The sequence below is a fragment of the Schistocerca cancellata genome, chromosome 5, assembly GCF_023864275.1.
Source record: "Schistocerca cancellata isolate TAMUIC-IGC-003103 chromosome 5, iqSchCanc2.1, whole genome shotgun sequence".
Lineage (NCBI taxonomy): Eukaryota > Metazoa > Arthropoda > Insecta > Orthoptera > Acrididae > Schistocerca > Schistocerca cancellata.
Window position 1 is genome coordinate 706,596,263 of NC_064630.1, and position 26,437 is coordinate 706,622,699.

Below are 26,437 nucleotides of genomic sequence, written 5' to 3' on the forward strand. Positions count from 1 at the left end.
TCCTGGGACAGAAATAATTAACCGGCCGGGTGTAAGGGCGGCCACAGTTGTCTCCCGAAGGATGCTCAGGCTAGAAGCGGACAAACAGACCCACAACGCCTCACAGTCAGCAATCACATCGACCTCACGCGAGGCCAGGGGAGGAGGAGGAGTCAAATCAGGAACAATAATCCCTGCCCAAAAATACACTTCCTCCCAGGCAGTACTAATAAGAAGTCAAAAGATCACTGTCTATAATTACACCGGCGACAGGGACAGGAACTCCAAACGCAGGAGGCCACAAGGCAGAAAAAATGTAACCTAAAACAATAATCACTGCCGAAAATACACTTCCTACCGGGCAGTACTAATAAGAAGCGGAAAAGATCACTGTCTATAAATACACCGGCGACAGGGACAGGAAACCCGAGCGCAGGAGGCCACAAGGCAGAAAAGACGCTGGTTGCACAAACCAAAATTCTTCAACTAACATCTAAACCTTTCACCAACTTAACTTGCAGAGCTGACAAGTGCGAGAATTATCGCATAATCAGCTTAACAACTCATGCATCGAAGCTACTTACAAGAATAATATACAGAAGAATGGAAAAGAAAATTGAGAATGCGCTAGGTGACGATCAGTTTGGCTTTAGGAAAAGTAAAGGGACGAGAGAGGCAATTCTGACGTTACGGCTAATAATGGAAGCGAGGCTAAGGAAAAATCAAGACACTTTCATAGGATTTGTCGACCTGGAAATATGTACACTCTTTGACATAAAACTCGACCGGCGGCCGGCCGCTTCAGAGGCTAAATCCGCGCCGATCGCGACATGGGACAAAAAAACTGGCCAACTCGCTAATTCTCTAAGTCCGGTTATCTGCACAATCTGGCAACACTGTAGACTGCGGCACTTCCTGGAGGAAAACTTGTCCCAAGATAGAGAAACTCTAGGCTGATTACGCCTGTGGTCTAGCGGTAGCGTGCGTTGTTTGTGTTCATAACGTCAGTGGATCGAGAGCAGCTGGCATAAAATATTTTTATAGCCTCTTCTGTCTGAATGCTGAAGACGTGAATGTAATGGTAGCGCAGATTCAATCTATTTCGCTTTGTGACACACCGATATCAAAATTTTATCCAGTAACGATTTTGCGGCAGATTTCCTGCAGACTGTCCTCCTCTGGACGCCGTATGCGGCAAAGCTCCGGGATCCATTTGCTGGCTACTGGCAGCGGCCATGGCTACAGCAGCGGCGCTGCACTCCCCCGTTCTTTATCGAGAGCGCCTGCTACCGCTCATCGCTTTTGATGATTTATAACGCTTTATTATTAAATGTTGCTCCACAGAAAATTTCTACAATTTCCATTCACGCTCAAAAGCAACGGAGACAGACGCCCTGATTAGTAGGCGGGTACTATATTACATTAATCGGCAAGAGCTGAGTATGGCCCGAAATTAATTTTATAGACTGGGACGAAATTAAACCACCTCACTACATTCGATGAATTTATAAATGCTTCATACCTCGTTTCTTTTCCTTTCAAACTCAATTATTTGTGCAACTTTTGGTCAATGTTTGGATGTTTTCGTCAAGCCAGAGTGAGCGTCTGTGGTGTAAAGTGTATTACAGTTCTTGTTTCATTCCTTATGGTAAGTCTATGAGATAAACTGTGTGAATACCTTGCAATGCATGCTTCGTAGCAGTGCAGGAACACTGCACATTTGGAGTTCCATGTATGGGTTCATGAAGTATTTATTGTTGATCAGAAGTGATCGTTAAGGTCATCAGATTTAAACCAGAAAAATTTGTCGTTTTGAAGGTTTCAGAGAACGGAAAGGAATTGCTAACGCCGGTGTTAGAAAACGTCTACAGTTAAATACTATTGCAAAAATTTAGAAGAAGGGAACTATATTAATAAACATGTGCACTTCATAAACAACCTTCTGACATGTTAGACCTATATGACGAACAAAGCTCAACTTTATATCGTTGACAGTCGGTTTGAATCATTTCAGGGCCTATTTTACAGTGAAGCACCTTGGAATTTGCAAAGCAGAAATCCATGATATTAACTTAATTTACTAAGTCGAAATCGGACGAAGATTGATGTTTAAAGGCATTCTTCAGATTCCGCAAAAGAAATTTTTACTAGCAGTTTGCAACTCCATTAATTAAAATGGAAAATAAAAGGTTGTAGTCAGCGGCTTCTACCGTGATTCGAACTGCTGTGTCTTATAGTACACGCACTGCAACGCACAAGGGAACCTCTGAGCTAGCGACACACTGGCGGCCAGAGGCGGACTATAGTCACTGCGATGTTGCCTGAGCCTCAAAACGCAACCTTAAACACACAAACAGAGGAGGTGGAGATTACTGTTTTAACGTCCCGTCGACAACGATGTCATTAGAGACGGAGCACAAGCTCGGATTAGGGAAGGATGGGGAAGGAAATCGGCCGTGCCCCCTAAGGAACCATCCCGGTATTTGCCTGAAGCGATTTAGGGAAATCATTGAAAACCTAAATCAGGATGGCCGGGCGCGGGATTGCACCGTCGTCCTCCCGAATGCACACACAAACAGGTGTTACTTATGTGAAGAACGCCGTTCTTGGAGTCCAGAAATTAAATATACTTTCTAATTGTGTCATCTTGCAGTGGATTATATCGCACGAGTCTTCGATGTGGAAAACGAATGTCAAGTGAATTTAGCGAGGTAACGCCGACCTACACCCGGAAGTAAATGCACTATCAGAGTGTTGACAAATACTTGCTACGACGCTGCCATTTCTCGGCTCTCTGACGAGGCAGCTCTTCAGCGAAATGCTTGCCGTGATTCTCCGAAACGGTCCTTCAGAGTGGAGACGCGCGCGCACGTTTGGTTTTTATGCGGCGTTCTCCCCTGATGGTTTCTGACGTCGCCTTGTGGTCTATGTATACATATGAGACATTCAATTATCATTAATCCAGAATGATACAAGTTTCAGCTTCCGGCGTGGAAGAAGGCTGTTGACGCCGACATTATATCATTTCAACGTAGGGAAAGCAAAACGGATCATTCAATGTTTCTCATTCAACATTAACCATGTGAGATAATTTTCCGTAACGTTCATAATCATCTAAAAATACAAACGAAGTAAAAATACACCGGAAGCTTATTCGAATTGAATATAATGTAAGATACCAAACGCTTTGCACCTCGATGTCGAATTTGTCCACTTGCAATCTTTTGCAGCATACACATAGAATGTCATGATTACCACGAGAATGAAGAAATATGTTGGTAAGGATGGAAGCAAGAAGAGACGCAGTCAACAAATATTCTATTCCTCATGGCATTCATTTCATTTGACACGTAAGAAGAGGTAAAGCGGGAATTTACTTTCGTTAACACGAAAGATATGCCGCACATATTGATAACGAGGAAGTCTGCGTCTTCATACGTTTCCTCCTTGAAATCTCTATGCTCTATTATATACTAAGTAGCCCGATCATTGTTTCAGTAATGTTACCCTCTTGTTTGACCCCGTAACGATGAACAGATTCCAAATGCATGTCTCTGCGTGAAAGTAGCTGTTCGAACCCTTCCTGGGTTGTTTTTTGTGTTTTATTGCTTGGAATTCCTGAAGCAGACCACTGTGCCTTCCCCCCTCGTGGGTTAGGTCTCAAAACTAAACCGCTTTGTATCCAATGGCATAATTTATTCAGACAGCATCAGCATAAGACTATCAAACAAAACCTTCCATTTACAGTTGCAGCACTCTAACCAGCACTGACCAAAGTGTAATCCACGGTCACGGTCCTAAATTAGCAGCTGTCTGCTACTGTGGCACAGTCCGTACTACACTTTCGATTCCGCAGCACCATTTTATCTGGTAACATTGTGAAGTTGCAGAGTTGTGCTACCAGGTCTGTCCTCACACTGTCAACTTTTTCTCCTGTAGCGTAGATCACGAGGAGCCGAAGTAAATGAGTGTATTCTGCATGACGTAACATTCAGCATTCCCTTCTTTCATAGCCACTCTTCATGTGCATCGATACCAAATAGGAATGCGAAAACTCTTGCGAGTGAGAGAATGACAATAACAATCGTAACAAGAACAAGCAAATAATGAATGATGTTTATTCCAAAGCAGAACGAGAATGGCTTTAAATATAAAAATCTGTATCTATATCTATATCCATATCTATTGATCTTTGAGTTGGCACAATGCAAATATATTCTTAGCATTTAGTTACTGAATTTAGTTCTGGATGTTTGCAGAGAAAAGGAAAAGTCGGTACTTCTCGCTAGTGTAATATAATGTGAACCAGCAACTACCCTTTCCTTAGATCACGACTCAAGCAGGTCCCCAAGTAGGTGCCAAGGCACTGCTGCATTCTGTTCCCTGACATTGCTCTGATGACGGTTAATGCAGATAGTTCCGATTATGAAATACAAAACGTATTGCAGGTTAGTTCCTAGGATAGTAACATTAAATTTGCGTTGTAGACGGCACATGAACGTGACGACTATCGATATTACTCATCAGTATAAAAAGACAATATTTTGGGAATTTAGCAGGATTACTCAAAATGAATTCTGAAATTGGGTGACTGACCGCACAGGTGCTAAACGTCGTCAAGAGTATACGATGTCCTAATCGCATTAGGAATATGATGATCGTCTTCGACAGCTCGCAACTTTCACATTGCTATCTCCACCCTACTCTAGACAGCCCTTGGTGGAGTTGCACTACGTTGCCGATGTTATGGAAGGCCTTCAAACCGACAACAGACCACATATTTAAAAATACAAGCGAATTCTCTTGCAGCGTAAGCTTATTGTAACTAATCTAAAAATTATTGGAGAGGAACATTGTCCTATTCAAAAAAAGTAAAATGTTACACACTGTTGACGTCAAACGGACATTATCTATGTCCTGTCTTGTGTCCTACTCATCTATAATATCAAGTGTACTATGAAAATGATCATATATAATGGATGATACCAGATGGTGTATGCCGGCCGGTGTGGCCGTGCGGTTCTAGGCGCTTCAGTCTGGAACCGCGTGACCGCTACGGTCGCAGGTTCGAATCCTGCCTCGGGCATGGATGTGTGTGATGTCCTTAGGTTAGTTAGGTTTAAGTAGTTCTAAGTTCTAGGGGACTGATGACCTTCGAAGTTAAGTCCCATAGTGCTCAGAGCCATTTGAACCATTTGAACTATTTAACACAAAATGACATTAAAAATTAAAGTTATTCACGAGCGGCTTGTTGAGAATATGTATGAACATTAAATGACACGACGAACCGTCTTGTTCTGCATATGGATTCAAACCCGGCTCATGCAGACTAAGCAAAGATTTCGTGACTGACGGAAACTAATAGTCATTCCTGATTAGGCATACAAAGAGTGATATACCTCGATTTTAGACAGTATCAGTTAGCAAATATCAACTTTAAATTGCATAACGCAAACATTTTTAACAGACGCGAATTCCTACCCAGCATCTATTGTCCCTGTTAACGAACTACGAGAGATGTTAAATATTGCTTCTTCACAAGTAACTTACTTGAAATGCCGTAAGGTAAAGCTGTGTGTTGGACACGGATTCGAACCCGGAACCTAATCGGATTGCTATCGAAGCACAGCCAAATGTGATATATCGGAATTTCGCGGCAGTAGCTAGATGTTTTAACTGAAATGACGAGACGAAACATTAATTTTTTTCCTTCTCAGGACTCCAACCCGGCACCTATCGCCGTTATATTCTAGAGAAAATGAACGTTAAATATGGGTTTGTTGCACCAGCAGTGACATGTGAGCATGTTTGAACTGAAATAATATGACGAAGAGTTCAGCGCTCACTGGGAATAGAGCCCCACACATATCGTTGTTGACTACACACAAAGAGACGTCAGCTACCGAATTTTTCTCCACCAGCTGCTCAGAATAGCATCTTGAACTTACAGTCATCTCGCAAATAGTTCTGTGTCTCACTAGGAGTTAAAAACGTCAGATATCGTTAGTGTTGACAACGAATGAAAATACATTAAAAATCAAAATTATTATCCACCAGCAGATAGGTGTTCTCATGATAGAGCTTGATAATACATAATTAAATCTTTAGTGCCGGGCCAGGATTCGATCCCATTCACGCGTAATATGTGAAGGTGTTGAGGAATCTGCAGTTTTGAACAAACAACAAATTGTAGCCGAGCTGTATTGCCACGAAGGGATCAAATTCCGCGTTAAGGGCGGTTTGAGTTGCATTCCCAGTTTAGAACCAATTTTATCGACATACAGAAGCTCAAATAAGAGATGGAATAAGTGTCCTGTGACCATACATAGCGTTTGTGTCGTCACTTGAAATAAATAACTAGTATAAGAAAGGTTACTGGTGATAGAGTTTCTACATGTCGCCACTCCAGACTTTATTGTGGTTCAACCTACCGTCTACTTGGTAAAGAAGGAGTATCATCTTTAATGTGAATTTTCAGACCACGCAGCCATTATATCTCCTTCACTTGGTGTAGCCAGGAGAGAATAGAATCTGTCTCTCCCTATCTAAAATCATTGACGGAAGTGGGAATCGTACCCAGACCATAGGTATAACAACCTTCCATCCGTCCAACAGACCACGAAATCCTCTTCTCTGCGAGTCATTTTTCTATCGTAACGCAGTTGCGTCACACTGGATGAGAATTCTGACACACAGGCTCCCTGTAGTAATTTGCAGCATGTTCAGTAAATTCATTTACTTGGTTGACCGAATCACCATGAACTAGCTGCCTCGGCTACCCAGTGCATACATTCGACTATTTTGTAATCACAGAAATAAAATCACGTAACTGCCACCTACACACAACTGCCAACAGTGTAGGATGCAGAAGTTTAAATAGGAAGTGTTCCTTTCCACTTGAGCTATTCTATTGCGCTATCTGTTACTAGAAAACGTCGTTCAGTCCAAAAGAAAAGCTGTAACTGTTTGTCTCTCAGAAGTCAAGACCTGGCCATATGCATAATCTCACAGTGCTGTGGAATCCAAAAGTTCTGGAGGAATAGTTGCCGAGCTCTGCAGCTGTTGTAGATACGTGTCAGCTTGTAGCATAGATAAGATGTCGCGAGTTCGAATACATTCAGTGCTACATTTTTTAAAACGCAATTCTGCTCTCTGCTGAAGGTATCAATCTAATGGAACTTTGAACATAATTCCCTTCACTTCTCAACCCAAAGTAGTCGCATGTGGAAAAAGGGCTAACTACTGTGACATTTTGTTCTATTCAGGTTTAATAGACAGCAGGCAGCAGATGCATCTCGAAGATGTGCAGGGAGAGCGCATCGTGCCATAATATGTCAGAAAAGTATTTTCTACATTAGCCGTCGTGTGGTAGTGATATTTTATTCTTCTTCAAACTTTGTTTGACGGCTTTAACTCAGAACAAGTTTTCTACATGCACGTAATCAATAAACTGCATGTGCATTGTCAGACTATCATGGTAACATCAGAGAATTCGCATATATCGTTGATGATTAATTTCTCTCTCATGTTTACTATTGTTTTAACAACACTAAAGAAACCTTACGAAAATTGTGCACTGTATTATAAGAAATGAAATAAAACTAACCATGATAACCTTACGACGAAAGTATCTGTACACAAGCATGCCTCTATCGACACGAATTAGTAAAATACTACTCACTTAGATTTTGATTGGGTCTGTGTTTAATTGGTATGCTGTGTCATACTCAAGAGGTATGCAAATGTGGCATTTCATAAATATAGTTACATATTCCTAGAAACCCAAAATTCGCTTTGTCAGCAGCGGAAAGAGGCCTTACCTGTTGTGCAGCATTGTAAGTTTTCAACATTGCACTATGAGCTGAAAGCATTTTCTTGCGATTTCCTTATTGATATTTGATCTGACTGCTTGCAGCTCTTTCACAGAAGGGATAAAAACGTTACAGTCAGTGAGACTGGAACTGCGAACCGTAACAGACGCTTTTTCACAGGTCAGCACGCTACCACAGAGCTGGCGAGGAGGTATGGGCCGCAGTTTCATATTACGAGGACAATAGTAACTAGAACTCGTAAACCGCTATTTAAAGGTCGAGATTAGTTGCGGTTTCCACCTGCAACGACTTTCCTGGGCTGAAAACCGTAAATTTTCAATCTTTTGTTACCCTTCAAGCGATAATAACTCAGATTATTCAATGGAAATGACAGGTAAAATCAAGTGAACTTTGAGGCTTAATTCCGTGCACACCAGGAAGTAACTCGTCGATCACAGAGTTGCCAAGCATACGTTGCCTTGTTGCCAAATCTCAATTACAGTACCAGCAGGAAGAAGACGAACCGATGTGATCCTACAGAGGTCTGGGAAGTGACCATAGCTGGTGTCTCCAAGTCGCGGCTGCTACGGCCTGGAATACGTAATGTGTCTGATTCGCTTTCTGTAACTAGGTTTAGGGACTGGAGCGTAGTTACTAATAATACTCAGAACTGACTGCAAGTTGAGCATCATAAATCAGTAACTCTCATTGTTGTTTTTATATTTCTTTCGTAAGTGTACTCAAAACTAAGAAAGTCATTCACAGGCGTTTTCGTGCCTCGCCGATAGTCGAGCACAACATACAAATAAAAATAAAAAAGAATGTGTGTGTGTGTGTGTGTGTTTGAGAGAGAGAGAGAGAGAGAGAGAGAGAGAGAGAGAGAGAGAGAGAAATAAAAAGCAATGAGAGAGAGTGTAAAAAATTGTTGTAAAGTAATTGAATCATGGTATTTAAAGAAATCTTTCATTAAAATGACACGTTCCACATCATTACGAAATGTCGTATTCATGATCTATGGAACAAGAGTTAATATAATGTAATCTAATCTAATCTAATCACATCATATTGATGATTAGCCATGAAGAGTCATGAATTACCGAAATTTTGGCCAATACCAGTAACCAAATCTAAACTTGAAAATAAAAGACGACAATTTTTGTAATAAACCGTGACTCCTATCAAGACCCTTTCGTCCCTGTTATCTAACCACGAAAGATGTCTGATATACCTCCATTCTGAAGTAACAAAGTGTGCATGCATTTAAAGATGAAGTGCATGATGTGAAGTTCTGTGACGGAGATACGAACCCAACACGTAATCCGATTGTTAACTAAGAAAAATGTTACGTATCGGTTTTTCTTACGAGCCGCTAGGTGTCTGAATCTAAAATAAGGATACAAACTTTTGTGCCTAAGCGACAATCGAACTGCACACCTACCGTGCATCCACGAATATAGCTTAAGTATCAGTTGCTTACTCATGAACAGTAAGATGTGTGCATGTTTGACCAGAAATAACGACACCTGTTGCGATTGTTGGAAACACATGAACAGACATTGAAATTGCGCGTTAATTTTCACTAGCAGGTGGGTGTGCACTTGATAAAGCTAGAAATGAAATTATGAATATTTTTGTGCTGGATCAGGTTTCAGACCCACATACTTACCTTTGGAGGAGACCTAGAGAAGATTGCAGTCTTGGGAAAAGGAACGAAATGACTGAACTATACTGTTCCGAGAGATTCAGATCCTCGAAAGAGGAGATACGAATTCGAATCACAGTCCAGCACCAAATTTTTAAACGTCTCTAGTTCAATCAAGTACAAGTAAAATAAGAGCCCTGTCCCTTTAAATGGCTATCGTTTCATCAAATAAAATAAAATTTTCTAATGTAAGTAAGCTTACTGGCGACTCTATTTCTGTTTACCATGACTTCCGCTGTGTCATTTCCCAACGTAAACCGGCTCTGCCCAGTTGGTAATGAAGGAACGTGATGTTTAATGTGGATTCTGGATTATAACGTCTTTCTCTTGAGGTTACCAGAGGTAAAATAAATCTGTTTGTGCCTATTAAAAGTAAATGCCTGAACCCACGCATTGCACCTGTGATAGGTCGTTCCACCAGACCATTGTGGCCACATTACCCAGCCCTAGGAGTGTGCTGTAACGGATCATGTGCTTAGCTTACAAAATTAGTCACGGTTGAAAAAATGCGAGTCTATCAAATGGTCAAGTAGAAGCAAGCTTCTGACGCAGAGATTATGCTATTCTCATGTCAGCAGGATGTAAAGACTCTTCTAGGCATCATAGGCTGGATGTGAAGCCATTTTGATTTTTCACAAATTCAGCAAATTTCTTAGTTCGAGAAAATGTACTGTGAAGTGTGAAGTTGCCGCATAATTCGATTATAACTGTTATTATTAATATCATTTTATTCATACCGCTGCTGGAACACGACTGTAGCCTTGAGGTAAAACGCGAAACCAGCTAATATGACGTCTGGCGACCGACAGCACATATCGACAAAATTTTGGTCGCCCCTCTCCTCTCGGTGCTGAAGCTATGAGTGTAACTCAAGCGAATCTACAATATAATATTAGCTGGTCTCGCGTTTTACCTCAAGACTACGGTCGTAGCCAAGAGTAATGTACTAAGACTGGAGTCATGACTTCCTCTGGGAAGTGCCGCAGTCTACATGTTGCTAGATCGAGCATATTGCCAGACATAGAATTCTGAGAGGAGCACGACTGTATTGTCCTCCTTACGTGAACGACTCGGCGGTCAATTTTTTGGTCTGAGAATGTATCTACAACACATATTGCACGCTTAAGACCCAGAAGAATTTTAAAAAAAAGGAGTTTATGAGAGCAACGTTAACCATAGCGTTCGAAGTATTCATAGTATTGTATACGTGTGTGTAAACGCCTTCCAATGACCACTCAAGAAAGACAAGGATACACAGTCTAGCTTCAATGTTATAAATACGCCTCAGCTTGTGGATGAACTCAGACTTAGGTTGATAATAATTTTGAAAATTTAGTATCACTGTACCCATTGGTGTTAAACTCGTTTTCAACCAATGATTCCCACAGCTACATGGATACTACTTGTGATACCTCTTAGACAAAATACTTAAGCAGTGTTATCAGACGAAAAGATCAACCTGACACAAACTGTGGGTAGTTTGTTTTACAACCTTCGTACCTGGATATTCACCTTTTTCCCATTTGAGATATCTGTGAACGTTGCTGCTTAAGACGATTTAAGCAGAAACTAAATTCCCTCAGCTTCGACAATGTTTAAAGAAATCGTCTTATCGGCACTAAATCGTGGTTTGTGAATTGTTTACCGGCCGTACTCTGCCGCATTTTGCCGGTTGGAAGGCAAAAGCTTACTGACAAATTTCACACAGAAATTACTGTTACAGTGTACTTATGGAGCCAAATGAGTGAATTGCGTATTTTCCGGTGAGAAAGATCACTCTCAAACAGTCTTCGCTACATTACGTTATTTAAACTGGTGCCACTCTGAGCTAGAATTTATGGTCAGCGACTAAGTGTAAGGTCAACGTTTCGAAAGCGAGTTTTGCGACTGTGAAAAACTTTCCTACATTATAGAAGCGAATATTAAATTTGAACTAATATTGCGAAAATTTTGTACTTGGACAGCTTCGAATGAAAATACTTCTGTTTATTTCAAAGGGAAATAATAGATTTTCTAAAACACTGTCTGTCATACACAACTTGAAACAGGTCATATCGACCAAATCATGTGGAAGAACTAACAGCAACGTATATCGGAAGGCAGTAAGATCTCTTGCCTTTTGGTTTGTCAGTACTCGATAGCCATTTCTAGGCGAAAGTAAATGAAGAAAGGCAGTGCGTTTTTGTTACCAAGTAACGTCTTCGTCAATTGCTTTTGTTTTAATGTAATCTACGAGTAATTGCTGGTGTTTGATATTAACATGAAAAGGATTCCGTAGACAGGGAAAGAACCTGTTCTTGGGAAACTACTTCTATAATGACCAAAAGGCATTAAATGATGTTCAAGCACTTGTGTTACAGCAGCGGTATGAATAAATGATATTAATAACAGTAATAATCGAATTATGCGGCAACTTCACACTTCACAGTACATTTTCTCGAACTAAGAAATTTGCTGAATTTGTGAAAAATCAAAATGGCTTCACATCCAGCCTATGATGCCTAGAAGAGTCTTTACATCCTGCTGACATGAGAATAGCATAATCTCTGCGTCAGAAGCTTGCTTCTACTTGACCATTTGATAGACTCGCATTTTTTCCACCGTGACTAATTTTGTAAGCTAAGCACATGATACGTTACAGCACACACCTAGGGCTGGGTAATGTGGCCACAATGGTTTGGTGGAACGACCTATCACAGGTGCAATGCGTGGGTTCAGGCATTTACTTTTAATAGGCACAAACAGATTTATTTTACCTCTGGTAACCTCAAGAGAAAGACGTTATAATCCAGAATCCACATTAAACATCACGTTCCTTCATTACCAACTGGGCAGAGCCGGTTTACGTTGGGAAATGACACAGCGGAAGTCATGGTAAACAGAAATAGAGTCGCCAGTAAGCTTACTTACATTAGAAAATTTTATTTTATTTGATGAACCGATAGCCATTTAAAGGGACAGGGCTCTTATTTTACTTGTACTTGATTGAACTAGAGACGTTTAAAAATTTGGTGCTGGACTGTGATTCGAATTCGTATCTCCTCTTTCGAGGATCTGAATCTCTCGGAACAGTATAGTTCAGTCATTTCGTTCCTTTTCCCAAGACTGCAATCTTCTCTAGGTCTCCTCCAAAGGTAAGTATGTGGGTCTGAAACCTGATCCAGTACAAAAATATTCATAATTTCATTTCTAGCTTTATCAAGTGCACACCCACCTGCTAGTGAAAATTAACGCGCAATTTCAATGTCTGTTCATGTGTTTCCAACAATCGCAACAGGTGTCGTTATTTCTGGTCAAACACGCACACATCTTACTGTTCATGAGTAAGCAACTGATACTTAAGCTATATTCGTGGATGCACGGTAGGTGTGCAGTTCGATTGTCGCTTAGGCACAAAAGTTTGTATCCTTATTTTAGATTCAGACACCTAGCGGCTCGTAAGAAAAACCGATACGTAACATTTGATTTTTCTTAGTTAACAATCGGATTACGTGTTGGGTTCGTATCTCCGTCGCAGAACTTCACATCATGCACTTCATCTTTAAATGCATGCACACTTTGTTACATCAGAATGGAGGTATATCAGACATCTTTCGTAGTTCGATAACAGGGACGAAAGGGTCCTGATAGGAGTCACGGTTTATTACAAAAATTGTCGTCTTTTATTTTCAAGTTTAGATTTGGTTACTGGTATTGGCCAAAATTTCGGTAATTCATGACTCTTCATGGCTAATCATCAATATGATGTGATTAGATTAGATTAGATTACATTATATTAACTCTTGTTCCATAGATCATGAATACGACATTTCGTAATGATGTGGAATGTGTCATTTTAATGAAAGATTTCTTTAAATACCATGATTCAATTACTTTACAACAATTTTTTACACTCTCTCTCATTGCTTTTTATTTCTCTCTCTCTCTCTCTCTCTCTCTCTCTCTCTCAAACACACACACACACACACACATTCTTTTTTATTTTTATTTGTATGTTGTGCTCGACTGTCGGCGAGGCACGAAAACGCCTGTGAATGACTTTCTTAGTTTTGAGTACACTTACGAAAGAAATATAAAAACAACAATGAGAGTTACTGATTTATGATGCTCAACTTGCAGTCAGTTCTGAGTATTATTAGTAACTACGCTCCAGTCCCTAAACCTAGTTACAGAAAGCGAATCAGACACATTACGTATTCCAGGCCGTAGCAGCCGTGACTTGGAGACACCAGCTATGGTCACTTCCCAGACCGCTGTAGGATCACATCGGTTCGTCTTCTTCCTGCTGGTACTGTAACTGAGATTTGGCAACAAGGCAACGTATGTTTGGCAACTCTGTGATCGACGAGTTACTTCCTGGTGTGCACGGAATTAAGCCTCAAAGTTCACTTGATTTTACCTGTCATTTCCATTGAATAATCTGAGTTATTATCGCTTGAAGGGTAACAAAAGATTGAAAATTTACGGTTTTCAGCCCAGGAAAGTCGTTGCAGGTGGAAACCGCAACTAATCTCGACCTTTAAATAGCGGTTTACGAGTTCTAGTTACTATTGTCCTCGTAATATGAAACTGCGGCCCATACCTCCTCGCCAGCTCTGTGGTAGCGTGCTGACCTGTGAAAAAGCGTCTGTTACGGTTCGCAGTTCCAGTCTCACTGACTGTAACGTTTTTATCCATTCTGTGAAAGAGCTGCAAGCAGTCAGATCAAATATCAATAAGGAAATCGCAAGAAAATGCTTTCAGCTCATAGTGCAATGTTGAAAACTTACAATGCTGCACAACAGGTAAGGCCTCTTTCCGCTGCTGACAAAGCGAATTTTGGGTTTCTAGGAATATGTAACTATATTTATGAAATGCCACATTTGCATACCTCTTGAGTATGACACAGCATACCAATTAAACACAGACCCAATCAAAATCTAAGTGAGTAGTATTTTACTAATTCGTGTCGATAGAGGCATGCTTGTGTACAGATACTTTCGTCGTAAGGTTATCATGGTTAGTTTTATTTCATTTCTTATAATACAGTGCACAATTTTCGTAAGGTTTCTTTAGTGTTGTTAAAACAATAGTAAACATGAGAGAGAAATTAATCATCAACGATATATGCGAATTCTCTGATGTTACCATGATAGTCTGACAATGCACATGCAGTTTATTGATTACGTGCATGTAGAAAACTTGTTCTGAGTTAAAGCCGTCAAACAAAGTTTGAAGAAGAATAAAATATCACTACCACACGACGGCTAATGTAGAAAATACTTTTCTGACATATTATGGCACGATGCGCTCTCCCTGCACATCTTCGAGATGCATCTGCTGCCTGCTGTCTATTAAACCTGAATAGAACAAAATGTCACAGTAGTTAGCCCTTTTTCCACATGCGACTACTTTGGGTTGAGAAGTGAAGGGAATTATGTTCAAAGTTCCATTAGATTGATACCTTCAGCAGAGAGCAGAATTGCGTTTTAAAAAATGTAGCACTGAATGTATTCGAACTCGCGACATCTTATCTATGCTACAAGCTGACACGTATCTACAACAGCTGCAGAGCTCGGCAACTATTCCTCCAGAACTTTTGGATTCCACAGCACTGTGAGATTATGCATATGGCCAGGTCTTGACTTCTGAGAGACAAACAGTTACAGCTTTTCTTTTGGACTGAACGACGTTTTCTAGTAACAGATAGCGCAATAGAATAGCTCAAGTGGAAAGGAACACTTCCTATTTAAACTTCTGCATCCTACACTGTTGGCAGTTGTGTGTAGGTGGCAGTTACGTGATTTTATTTCTGTGATTACAAAATAGTCGAATGTATGCACTGGGTAGCCGAGGCAGCTAGTTCATGGTGATTCGGTCAACCAAGTAAATGAATTTACTGAACATGCTGCAAATTACTACAGGGAGCCTGTGTGTCAGAATTCTCATCCAGTGTGACGCAACTGCGTTACGATAGAAAAATGACTCGCAGAGAAGAGGATTTCGTGGTCTGTTGGACGGGTGGAAGGTTGTTATACCTATGGTCTGGGTACGATTCCCACTTCCGTCAATGATTTTAGATAGGGAGAGACAGATTCTATTCTCTCCTGGCTACACCAAGTGAAGGAGATATAACGGCTGCGTGGTCTGAAAATTCACATTAAAGATGATACTCCTTCTTTACCAAGTAAACGGTAGGTTGAACCACAATAAAGTCTGGAGTGGCGACATGTAGAAACTCTATCACCAGTAACCTTTCTTATACTAGTTATTTATTTCAAGTGACGACACAAACGCTATGTATGGTCACAGGACACTTATTCCATCTCTTATTTGAGCTTCTGTATGTCGATAAAATTTGTTCTAAACTGGGAATGCAACTCAAACCGCCCTTAACGCGGAATTTGATCCCTTCGTGGCAATACAGCTCGGCTACAATTTGTTGTTTGTTCAAAACTGCAGATTCCTCAACACCTTCACATATTACGCGTGAATGGGATCGAATCCTGGCCCGGCACTAAAGATTTAATTATGTATTATCAAGCTCTATCATGAGAACACCTATCTGCTGGTGGATAATAATTTTGATTTTTAATGTATTTTCATTCGTTGTCAACACTAACGATATCTGACGTTTTTAACTCCTAGTGAGACACAGAACTATTTGCGAGATGACTGTAAGTTCAAGATGCTATTCTGAGCAGCTGGTGGAGAAAAATTCGGTAGCTGACGTCTCTTTGTGTGTAGTCAACAACGATATGTGTGGGGCTCTATTCCCAGTGAGCGCTGAACTCTTCGTCATATTATTTCAGTTCAAACATGCTCACATGTCACTGCTGGTGCAACAAACCCATATTTAACGTTCATTTTCTCTAGAATATAACGGCGATAGGTGCCGGGTTGGAGTCCTGGGAAGGAAAAAAATTAATGTTTCGTCTCGTCATTTCAGTTAAAACATCTAGCTACTGCCGCGAAATTCCGATATATCACATTTGGCTGTGCTTCGATAGCAATCCGATTAGGTTCCGGGTTCGAATCCGTGTCCAACACACAGCTTTACCTTACGGCATTTCAAGTAAGTTACTTGTGAAGAAGCAATATTTAACATCTCTCGTAGTTCGTTAACAGGGACAATAGATGCTGGGTAGGAATTCGCGTCTGTTAAAAATGTTTGCGTTATGCAATTTAAAGTTGATATTTGCTAACTGATACTGTCTAAAATCGAGGTATATCACTCTTTGTATGCCTAATCAGGAATGACTATTAGTTTCCGTCAGTCACGAAATCTTTGCTTAGTCTGCATGAGCCGGGTTTGAATCCATATGCAGAACAAGACGGTTCGTCGTGTCATTTAATGTTCATACATATTCTCAACAAGCCGCTCGTGAATAACTTTAATTTTTAATGTCATTTTGTGTTAAATAGTTCAAATGGTTCAAATGGCTCTGAGCACTATGGGACTTAACTTCGAAGGTCATCAGTCCCCTAGAACTTAGAACTACTTAAACCTAACTAACCTAAGGACATCACACACATCCATGCCCGAGGCAGGATTCGAACCTGCGACCGTAGCGGTCACGCGGTTCCAGACTGAAGCGCCTAGAACCGCACGGCCACACCGGCCGGCATACACCATCTGGTATCAATGCATTACCTTATCATCCATTATATATGATCATTTTCATAGTACACTTGATATTATAGATGAGTAGGACACAAAACAGGACATAGATAATGTCCGTTTGACGTCAACAGTGTGTAACATTTTACTTTTTTTGAATAGGACAATGTTCCTCTCCAATAATTTTTAGATTAGTTACAATAAGCTTACGCTGCAAGAGAATTCGCTTGTATTTTTAAATATGTGGTCTGTTGTCGGTTTGAAGGCCTTCCATAACATCGGCAACGTAGTGCAACTCCACCAAGGGCTGTCTAGAGTAGGGTGGAGATAGCAATGTGAAAGTTGCGAGCTGTCGAAGACGATCTTCATATTCCTAATGCGATTAGGACATCGTATACTCTTGACGACGTTTAGCACCTGTGCGGTCAGTCACCCAATTTCAGAATTCATTTTGAGTAATCCTGCTAAATTCCCAAAATATTGTCTTTTTATATTGATGAGTAATATCGATAGTCGTCACGTTCATGTGCCGTCTACAACGCAAATTTAACGTTACTATCCTAGGAACTAACCTGCAATACGTTTTGTATTTCATAATCGGAACTATCAGCATTAACCGTCATCAGAGCAATGTCAGGGAACAGAATGCAGCAGTGCCTTGGCACCTACTTGGGGACCTGCTTGAGTCGTGATCTAAGGAAAGGGTAGTTGCTGGTTCACATTATATTACACTAGCGAGAAGTACCGACTTTTCCTTTTCTCTGCAAACATCCAGAACTAAATTCAGTAACTAAATGCTAAGAATATATTTGCATTGTGCCAACTCAAAGATCAATAGATATGGATATAGATATAGATACAGATTTTTATATTTAAAGTCATTCTCGTTCTGCGTTGGAATAAACATCATTCATTATTTGCTTGTTCTTGTTACGATTGTTATTGTCATTCTCTCACTCGCAAGAGTTTTCGCATTCCTATTTGGTATCGATGCACATGAAGAGTGGCTATGAAAGAAGGGAATGCTGAATGTTACGTCATGCAGAATACACTTATTTACTTCGGCTCCTCGTGATCTACGCTACAGGAGAAAAAGTTGACAGTGTGAGGACAGACCTGGTAGCACAACTCTGCAACTTCACAATGTTACCAGATAAAATGGTGCTGCGGAATCGAAAGTGTAGTACGGACTGTGCCACAGTAGCAGACAGCTGCTAATTTAGGACCATGACCGTGGATTACACTTTGGTCAGTGCTGGTTAGAGTGCTGCAACTGTAAATGGAAGGTTTTGTTTGATAGTCTTATGCTGATGCTGTCTGAATAAATTATGCCATTGGATACAAAGCGGTTTAGTTTTGAGACCTAACCCACGAGGGGGGAAGGCACAGTGGTCTGCTTCAGGAATTCCAAGCAATAAAACACAAAAAACAACCCAGGAAGGGTTCGAACAGCTACTTTCACGCAGAGACATGCATTTGGAATCTGTTCATCGTTACGGGGTCAAACAAGAGGGTAACATTACTGAAACAATGATCGGGCTACTTAGTATATAATAGAGCATAGAGATTTCAAGGAGGAAACGTATGAAGACGCAGACTTCCTCGTTATCAATATGTGCGGCATATCTTTCGTGTTAACGAAAGTAAATTCCCGCTTTACCTCTTCTTACGTGTCAAATGAAATGAATGCCATGAGGAATAGAATATTTGTTGACTGCGTCTCTTCTTGCTTCCATCCTTACCAACATATTTCTTCATTCTCGTGGTAATCATGACATTCTATGTGTATGCTGCAAAAGATTGCAAGTGGACAAATTCGACATCGAGGTGCAAAGCGTTTGGTATCTTACATTATATTCAATTCGAATAAGCTTCCGGTGTATTTTTACTTCGTTTGTATTTTTAGATGATTATGAACGTTACGGAAAATTATCTCACATGGTTAATGTTGAATGAGAAACATTGAATGATCCGTTTTGCTTTCCCTACGTTGAAATGATATAATGTCGGCGTCAACAGCCTTCTTCCACGCTGGAAGCTGAAACTTGTATCATTCTGGATTAATGATAATTGAATGTCTCATATGTATACATAGACCACAAGGCGACGTCAGAAACCATCAGGGGAGAACGCCGCATAAAAACCAAACGTGCGCGCGCGTCTCCACTCTGAAGGACCGTATCGGAGAATCACGGCAAGCATTTCGCTGAAGAGCTGCCTCGTCAGAGAGCCGAGAAATGGCAGCGTCGTAGCAAGTATTTGTCAACACTCTGATAGTGCATTTACTTCCGGGTGTAGGTCGGCGTTACCTCGCTAAATTCACTTGACATTCGTTTTCCACATCGAAGACTCGTGCGATATAATCCACTGCAAGATGACACAATTAGAAAGTATATTTAATTTCTGGACTCCAAGAACGGCGTTCTTCACATAAGTAACACCTGTTTGTGTGTGCATTCGGGAGGACGACGGTGCAATCCCGCGCCCGGCCATCCTGATTTAGGTTTTCAATGATTTCCCTAAATCGCTTCAGGCAAATACCGGGATGGTTCCTTAGGGGGCACGGCCGATTTCCTTCCCCATCCTTCCCTAATCCGAGCTTGTGCTCCGTCTCTAATGACATCGTTGTCGACGGGACGTTAAAACAGTAATCTCCACCTCCTCTGTTTGTGTGTTTAAGGTTGCGTTTTGAGGCTCAGGCAACATCGCAGTGACTATAGTCCGCCTCTGGCCGCCAGTGTGTCGCTAGCTCAGAGGTTCCCTTGTGCGTTGCAGTGCGTGTACTATAAGACACAGCAGTTCGAATCACGGTAGAAGCCGCTGACTACAACCTTTTATTTTCCATTTTAATTAATGGAGTTGCAAACTGCTAGTAAAAATTTCTTTTGCGGAATCTGAAGAATGCCTTTAAACATCAATCTTCGTCCGATTTCGACTTAGTAAATTAAGTTAATATCATGGATTTCTGCTTTGCAAATTCCAAGGTGCTTCACTGTAAAATAGGCCCTGAAATGATTCAAACCGACTGTCAACGATATAAATTTGAGCTTTGTTCGTCATATAGGTCTAACATGTCAGAAGGTTGTTTATGAAGTGCACATGTTCATTAATATAGTTCCCTTCTTCTAAATTTTTGCAATAGCATTTAACTGTAGACGTTTTCTAACACCGGCGTTAGCAATTCCTTTCCGTTCTCTGAAACCTTCAAAACGACAAATTTTTCTGGTTTAAATCTGATGACCTTAACTATCACTTCCGATCAACAATAAATACTTCATGAACCCATACATGGAACTCCAAATGTGCAGTGTTCCTGCACTGCTACAGAGCATGCATTGCAAGGTATTCACACAGTTTATCTCATAGACTTACCATAAGGAATGAAACAAGAACTGTAATACACTTTACACCACAGACGCTCACTCTGGCTTGACGAAAACATCCAAATATTGACCAAAAGTTGCACAGATAATTGAGTTTGAAAGGATAAGAAACGAGGTATGAAGCATTTATAAATTCATCGAATGTAGTGAGGTGGTTTAATTTCGTCCCAGTCTATAAAATTAATTTCGGGCCATACTCAGCTCTTGCCGATTAATGTAATATAGTACCCGCCTACTAATCAGGGCGTCTGTCTCCGTTGCTTTTGAGCGTGAATGGAAATTGTAGAAATTTTCTGTGGAGCAACATTTAATAATGAAGCGTTATAAATCATCAAAAGCGATGAGCGGTAGCAGGCGCTTTCGATAAAGAACGGGGGAGTGCAGCGCCGCTGCTGTCGCCATGGCCGCTGCCAGTAGCCAGCAAATGGATCCCGGAGCTTTGCCGCATACGGCGTCCAGAGGAGGACAGTCTGCAAGAAATCTGCCGCAAAATCGTTACTGGATAAAATTTTGATATCGGTGTTTCACAAAGCGAAATAGATTGAATCTGCGCTACCATTACATTCACGTCTTCAGCATTCAGACAGAAGAGGCTATAAAAATAGTTTATGCCAGCTGGTCTCGATCCACTGACATTATGAACAGAAACAACGCACGCTACCGCTAGACCACAGGAGTAATCAGCCTAGAGTTTCTCTATCATGGAACAAGTTTTCCTCCAGGAAGTGCCGCAGTCTACAGTGTTGCCAGATTGTGCAGATAACTGGACTTGGAGAATTAGCGAGTTGGCCAGTTTTTTTGTCCCATGTCGCGATCGGCGCGGACTTAGCCTCTGAAGCGGCCGGCCGCCGGTCGAGTTTTATGTCAAAGAGTGTACAATATGTACAACAACTAAGAGGGAATAATAAGAGTGGACGATCAAGAACGAAGTTCTCGTATTAAGAAGGGTGTAAGACAAGGCTGTAGCCTTTCGCCCCTACTCTTCAATCTGTACATCGAGGAAGCAATGATGGAAATAAAAGAAAGGTTCAGGAGTGGAATTAAAATACAAGGTGAAAGGATATCAATGATACGATTCGCTGATGACATTGCTATCCTGAGTGAAAATGAAAAAGAATTACATGATCTGCTGAACGGAACGAACAGTCTAGTGAGTACACAGTATGGTTTGAGAGTAAATCGGAGAAAGACGAAGGTAATGAGAAGTAGTAGAAATGAGAACAGCGAGAAACTTAACATCAGGATTGATGGTCACGAAGCCAACGAATTTAAGGAATTCTGCTACCTAGGCAGTAAAATAACCAACGACGGACGGAGCAAGGAGGACATCAAAAGCAGACTCGCTATGGCAAAAAAGGCATTTCTGGCCAAGAGAAGTCTACTAATATCAAATACCGGCCTTAATTTGAGGAAGAAATTTCTGAGGATGTACGTCTGGAGTACAGCATTGTATGGTAGTGAAACATGGACTGTGGGAAAACCGGAACAGAAGAGAATCGAAGCATTTGAGATGTGGTGCTATAGACGAATGTTGAAAATTAGATGGACTGATAAGGTAAGGAATGAGGAGGTTCTACGCAGAATCGGAGAGGAAAGGAATATGTGGAAAACACTGATAAGGAGAAGGGACAGGATGATAGGACATCTGCTAAGATATGAGGGAATGACTTCCATGGTACTAGAGGGAGCTGTAGAGGGCAAAAACTGTAGAAGAAGACAGAGACTGGAATACGTCAAGCATGACGACGTAGGTTGCAAGTGCTACTCTGAGATGAAGAGGTTAGCACAGGAAAGGAATTCGTGGCGGGCCGCATCAAACCAGTCAGTAGACTGATGACCAAAAAAAAAAAAAAAAAACTGGGCACAGCCACGCAGCCATGCGCTCTGTCACCGGAGCCCCCGTCTTCTCTGCACCCACTCCTCAGGTTAGGCGAGTTACTAGTCCATCATTCCCGCCTCCAGACGGACAATTTAAAGACATCCGTTGCCGCTCCCACCAAGTAGTGACTCGGAACCACAGCCGTGGCCCCCGGGTGCTCACAGCAAGAGCTTACAGCCTTCTCCCATCTACCCGTCCCACTCGTCTCGCACCGCCATGATAGACCACGCGGCTTCTCGGAACAACAGCCAACTCCCCACCGCCACGCCGCGCCGCGGTCTCATCGTATGGCATTCTCTAGTTCCCGATCTTAGAAACCTACCGACCGACTCGTCACCGCTTGGCAACCAACCGGCCATCCCCTCAAAGATCTTATTCCCTTACGCAAGGCTAATAGGAAGAAAGGACTCGAAGATCGATAAGACCAGACACGCCGCCAGAGGGGAATCTCAATAGAATCGTACAGAGCATAACGATAAATATGAAAGAATCAATTAACGATGGAATAGGACTCAGAACAATCTTAACAGCGCGATATATGTTGAGAGCTGACACACGGCTCATCTATATAACATTCTTGTCAGCAACTTGGATGCATGAGCTGTTAAGCAGATTGTGTGATAAATCACGCACTTTGTTGGCTCTTGATATCTTCGTAACCGTGTAGATGAAGTTTTTCCGAAAGTCTGAAGATATATCGACAGTCTCATACATTCTACACACACGGTCGCAGGTTCGAATCCTGCCTCGGGCATGGGTGTGTGTGATGTCCTTAGGTTAGTTAGGTTTAAGTAGTTCTAAGTTCTAGGGGACTTATGACCTAAGATGTTGAGTCCCATAGTGCTCAGAGCCATTTGAACCATTCTACACACCAACGTGAATAGTCGTTTTGTTGCCACTTTCCCCAGTGATTTTAGAAATTCCGATGGAATGTTATTTATCCCTTTTGCGTCATTTGATTTTAAGTCGTCCAAAGCTCTTCACCCTTGTGGAGGCTTTCAATGTACCCTTTCTACCTATACGCTCTGTCCTCTGAACTCACATTGCATATTTATCATGCTCCCATTTCGCCTTCGCTTCACTGCACTTCCTACGTATTTAGTTCCTAAGTGAAATATCTCTGTATTCCTAAATCTCTCTGAACATTTTTGTACTTCCCTCTTTCGTTCATCTTCTGTTATCCATGGTTCCTTCGCAGTCCTGTGGATACATGTTATGTGTCTTTAATGCAGTTATTTCCATTGCCTTCTACGTCCTCCTACAGCTGATCATTGCTGATTCGTGCGTAATTAAGAGACAGTTTTCACTCCAACGTCAAGAGAGTGTCCTGAACCCCAGTCCGCTCCTCCGGCATCTTTGACAATGACGTTGGCAGAACGAGAGTGACTTCTTATGACGGAAGTCTTCGGGCGCCATTGCCGATTCAAAATTTAAGCTGCGGGAAATGATGTGTAGAAATTTGTTCCTGACTTTTCGTACTGGTACATTGCCTCTGTTTCAGCTGTTGTCATGCGTCTCTTCGCTAGAGCCAGCCAAACAAACAACCATAGGAACCTTCCCTGCCATGGTCATTACGGAGAACCCATGTGTACGCCTCTTGCCTCACTGTAGTCCTTAGTCCATTTGTCATCACTCGTTCTACAATGATTGACCCTTAGCGAATACTAAGTGTGATCTATCGGTACGTTGCCTCCATTTCCCGCAGGTCAATTATTCGATCTTATTCCAAATTCGAAAGACGATCATAAATTGCACGCGTACCTACGCTGTATACGTCGAGTTGCTATATCATCCTGAAGAGTTCCAGTGACATTATACTCACATAGTTTTTCATCTGTAGGAATGGTTTCCTTTTCTTTTGAAAATAGTGTGTCGTAAGAATGAAATCAGCTTATCTCACAGGCGTGGAAATGGTGGAATATCAGTTTGACAGCGTTCAGTGCAGGTGTTTGCGAGCTCCGCTTACAGTCCTCACAAACTGCAGTGCAGATTAAATAACTAATAGACGTCGCTTAAACAACAATGAACAGACATTTGGATGTCCATCCTTTTAGCAGGAGGTCTCTGGGACGACGGCCGTTTGCTATCGTGACAAATAAATAAAAACACCTACAGCCGTGAAACTTCCTGGCAGATTAAAGCTGTGTGCCCGACCGAGACTCGAACTCGGGACCTTTGCCTTTCGCGGGAAAATGCTCTACCAACTGAGCTACCGAAGCACGACTCAGGCCCGGTACTCACAGCTTTACTTCTGCCAGTACCTCGTCTCCTACCTTCCAAACTTTACAGCTCTCCTGCGAAACTTGCAGAACTAGTACTGCTGAAAGAAAGGATATTGCGGAGACATGGCTTAGCCACAGCCTGGGGGATGTTTCCAGAATGTGGTTTTCACTCTGCAGCGGCAAAGGTCCCTAGTTCGAGTCTCGGTCCGGCACACAGTTTTAATCTGCCACGAAGTTTCATAAATAAGCCTAGTAAATATACCTCCTGTCTTCCACTGGAGGAATAGCATCTGATTATACTGCGAGACTAGAGTCAGATTTGTTACTAGGCTCCGGGCCATAGTTCATTATACGTCATAGTTGAATAAATAAAATGAATCCTTGATTCACTTACATTATTGTTTGCGGCTTTAGGCAGTAATACGAAAAGAAATTTTTTACAGTAAAGTGATTTACTGCAGTTGTATCGATAATTTACAAACAATGTGCAATGTGGAAAGGAGCTTTATTCTCTTATTTGTGTCCTAATGAAGTCGAAAGACGTCTCATCTACGAGGAGGGAAACTGAGCTCTGTCACAATGCAATAACATATTCATCTGTTTAATTTTCCCTTGTCTAGTAGGTACCTAATTATTTCTGACATAATGTCTGCAAGAGAATAATAGAAAGTATTTCCTGAATTGCAGTTCTGCACAACTACGTACACTGTATACTTCAACAGCATAAGACATATTATAAGGAAAGCGTAAACAGCTCCGTACACTTTATACTGCAACAGCATAAGACACATTATAAGAAAGCGTAAATTCAACTGAAAACCCCAGTGCTGAGCTACTTCTTACACAGCATATTTTCTTTAAAAGTATGGCAAGAACAAAAACATAGCACATTGCCATGATTGACACGGTAAAGGAAATCCGTTGTCATTCCAGACGATGGAATAGAATAGATAAATACTTGGCTCTGAGCACTATGGAACTTAACGTCTGAGGTCATCAGTCCCCTAGAACTTAGAACTACTCAAACCTAGCTAACCTAAGGACATCACACACATCCACGCCCGAGGCAGGATTCGAACCTGCGACCGTAACGGTCGTGCGGTTCCAGACTGTAGCGCCTAGAACTACTCGGCCACCCGGCCGGCATAAATACTCGTGCTGTTTGGTTTTCAAACGAGTCTTATACCGTTCTTCTACCAGAATAGTGCCACATGCCCCTATCAGTGATGGAGTTAGATTGCGATCATACACCGCTCTCTCCAAAGTAGACCTCAAAGGCTGAATAATATTGATATCTAGCGAGTACGGTGGCCAGTGGGAGATGTTGCAGTTCATCCTCGTGCTTAAGAAACCAGTCCTGGACGATGCGAACAGAATGAACAGGGGCCTGACGTCTTGGAACACAGCGACCTGACCAGCCAAAACGATCATACAATCCTTGGCAGTAATGGGAACTTGCAGAGTAACATGGTATAAAACAGTAAGGCTGCGAAATCATCATCGAGCGCTCCATGTGTTTCTAATCGGACGTACACTCGGCCATATGTTGTAAACAGTCTGAAACAAGACTCATCCGACCAAATGTTCTTCCGTTGCTCCATAGTCCAGGTCCAGTGGCTTCGGCACCTTGCCATCCTGTTACAGGCATTTGAATCACTGACGGGTGGTTTTGAAATGCCAGCTCACCCTGCAGGTCCCTGCTTATGGAGTTCCTTTCGTGTTGTTTTGGGGTTGACAGGGTCGGCAAGTGCGACATTGTTCTCCAGTGACTTTTGCAGCTGTCGCCCTCATATTCTTCGTCACAATCCTCTGGAATAAAACGTCCGTCACAATGACTCAACACATACTTTCGTTAGAGTTG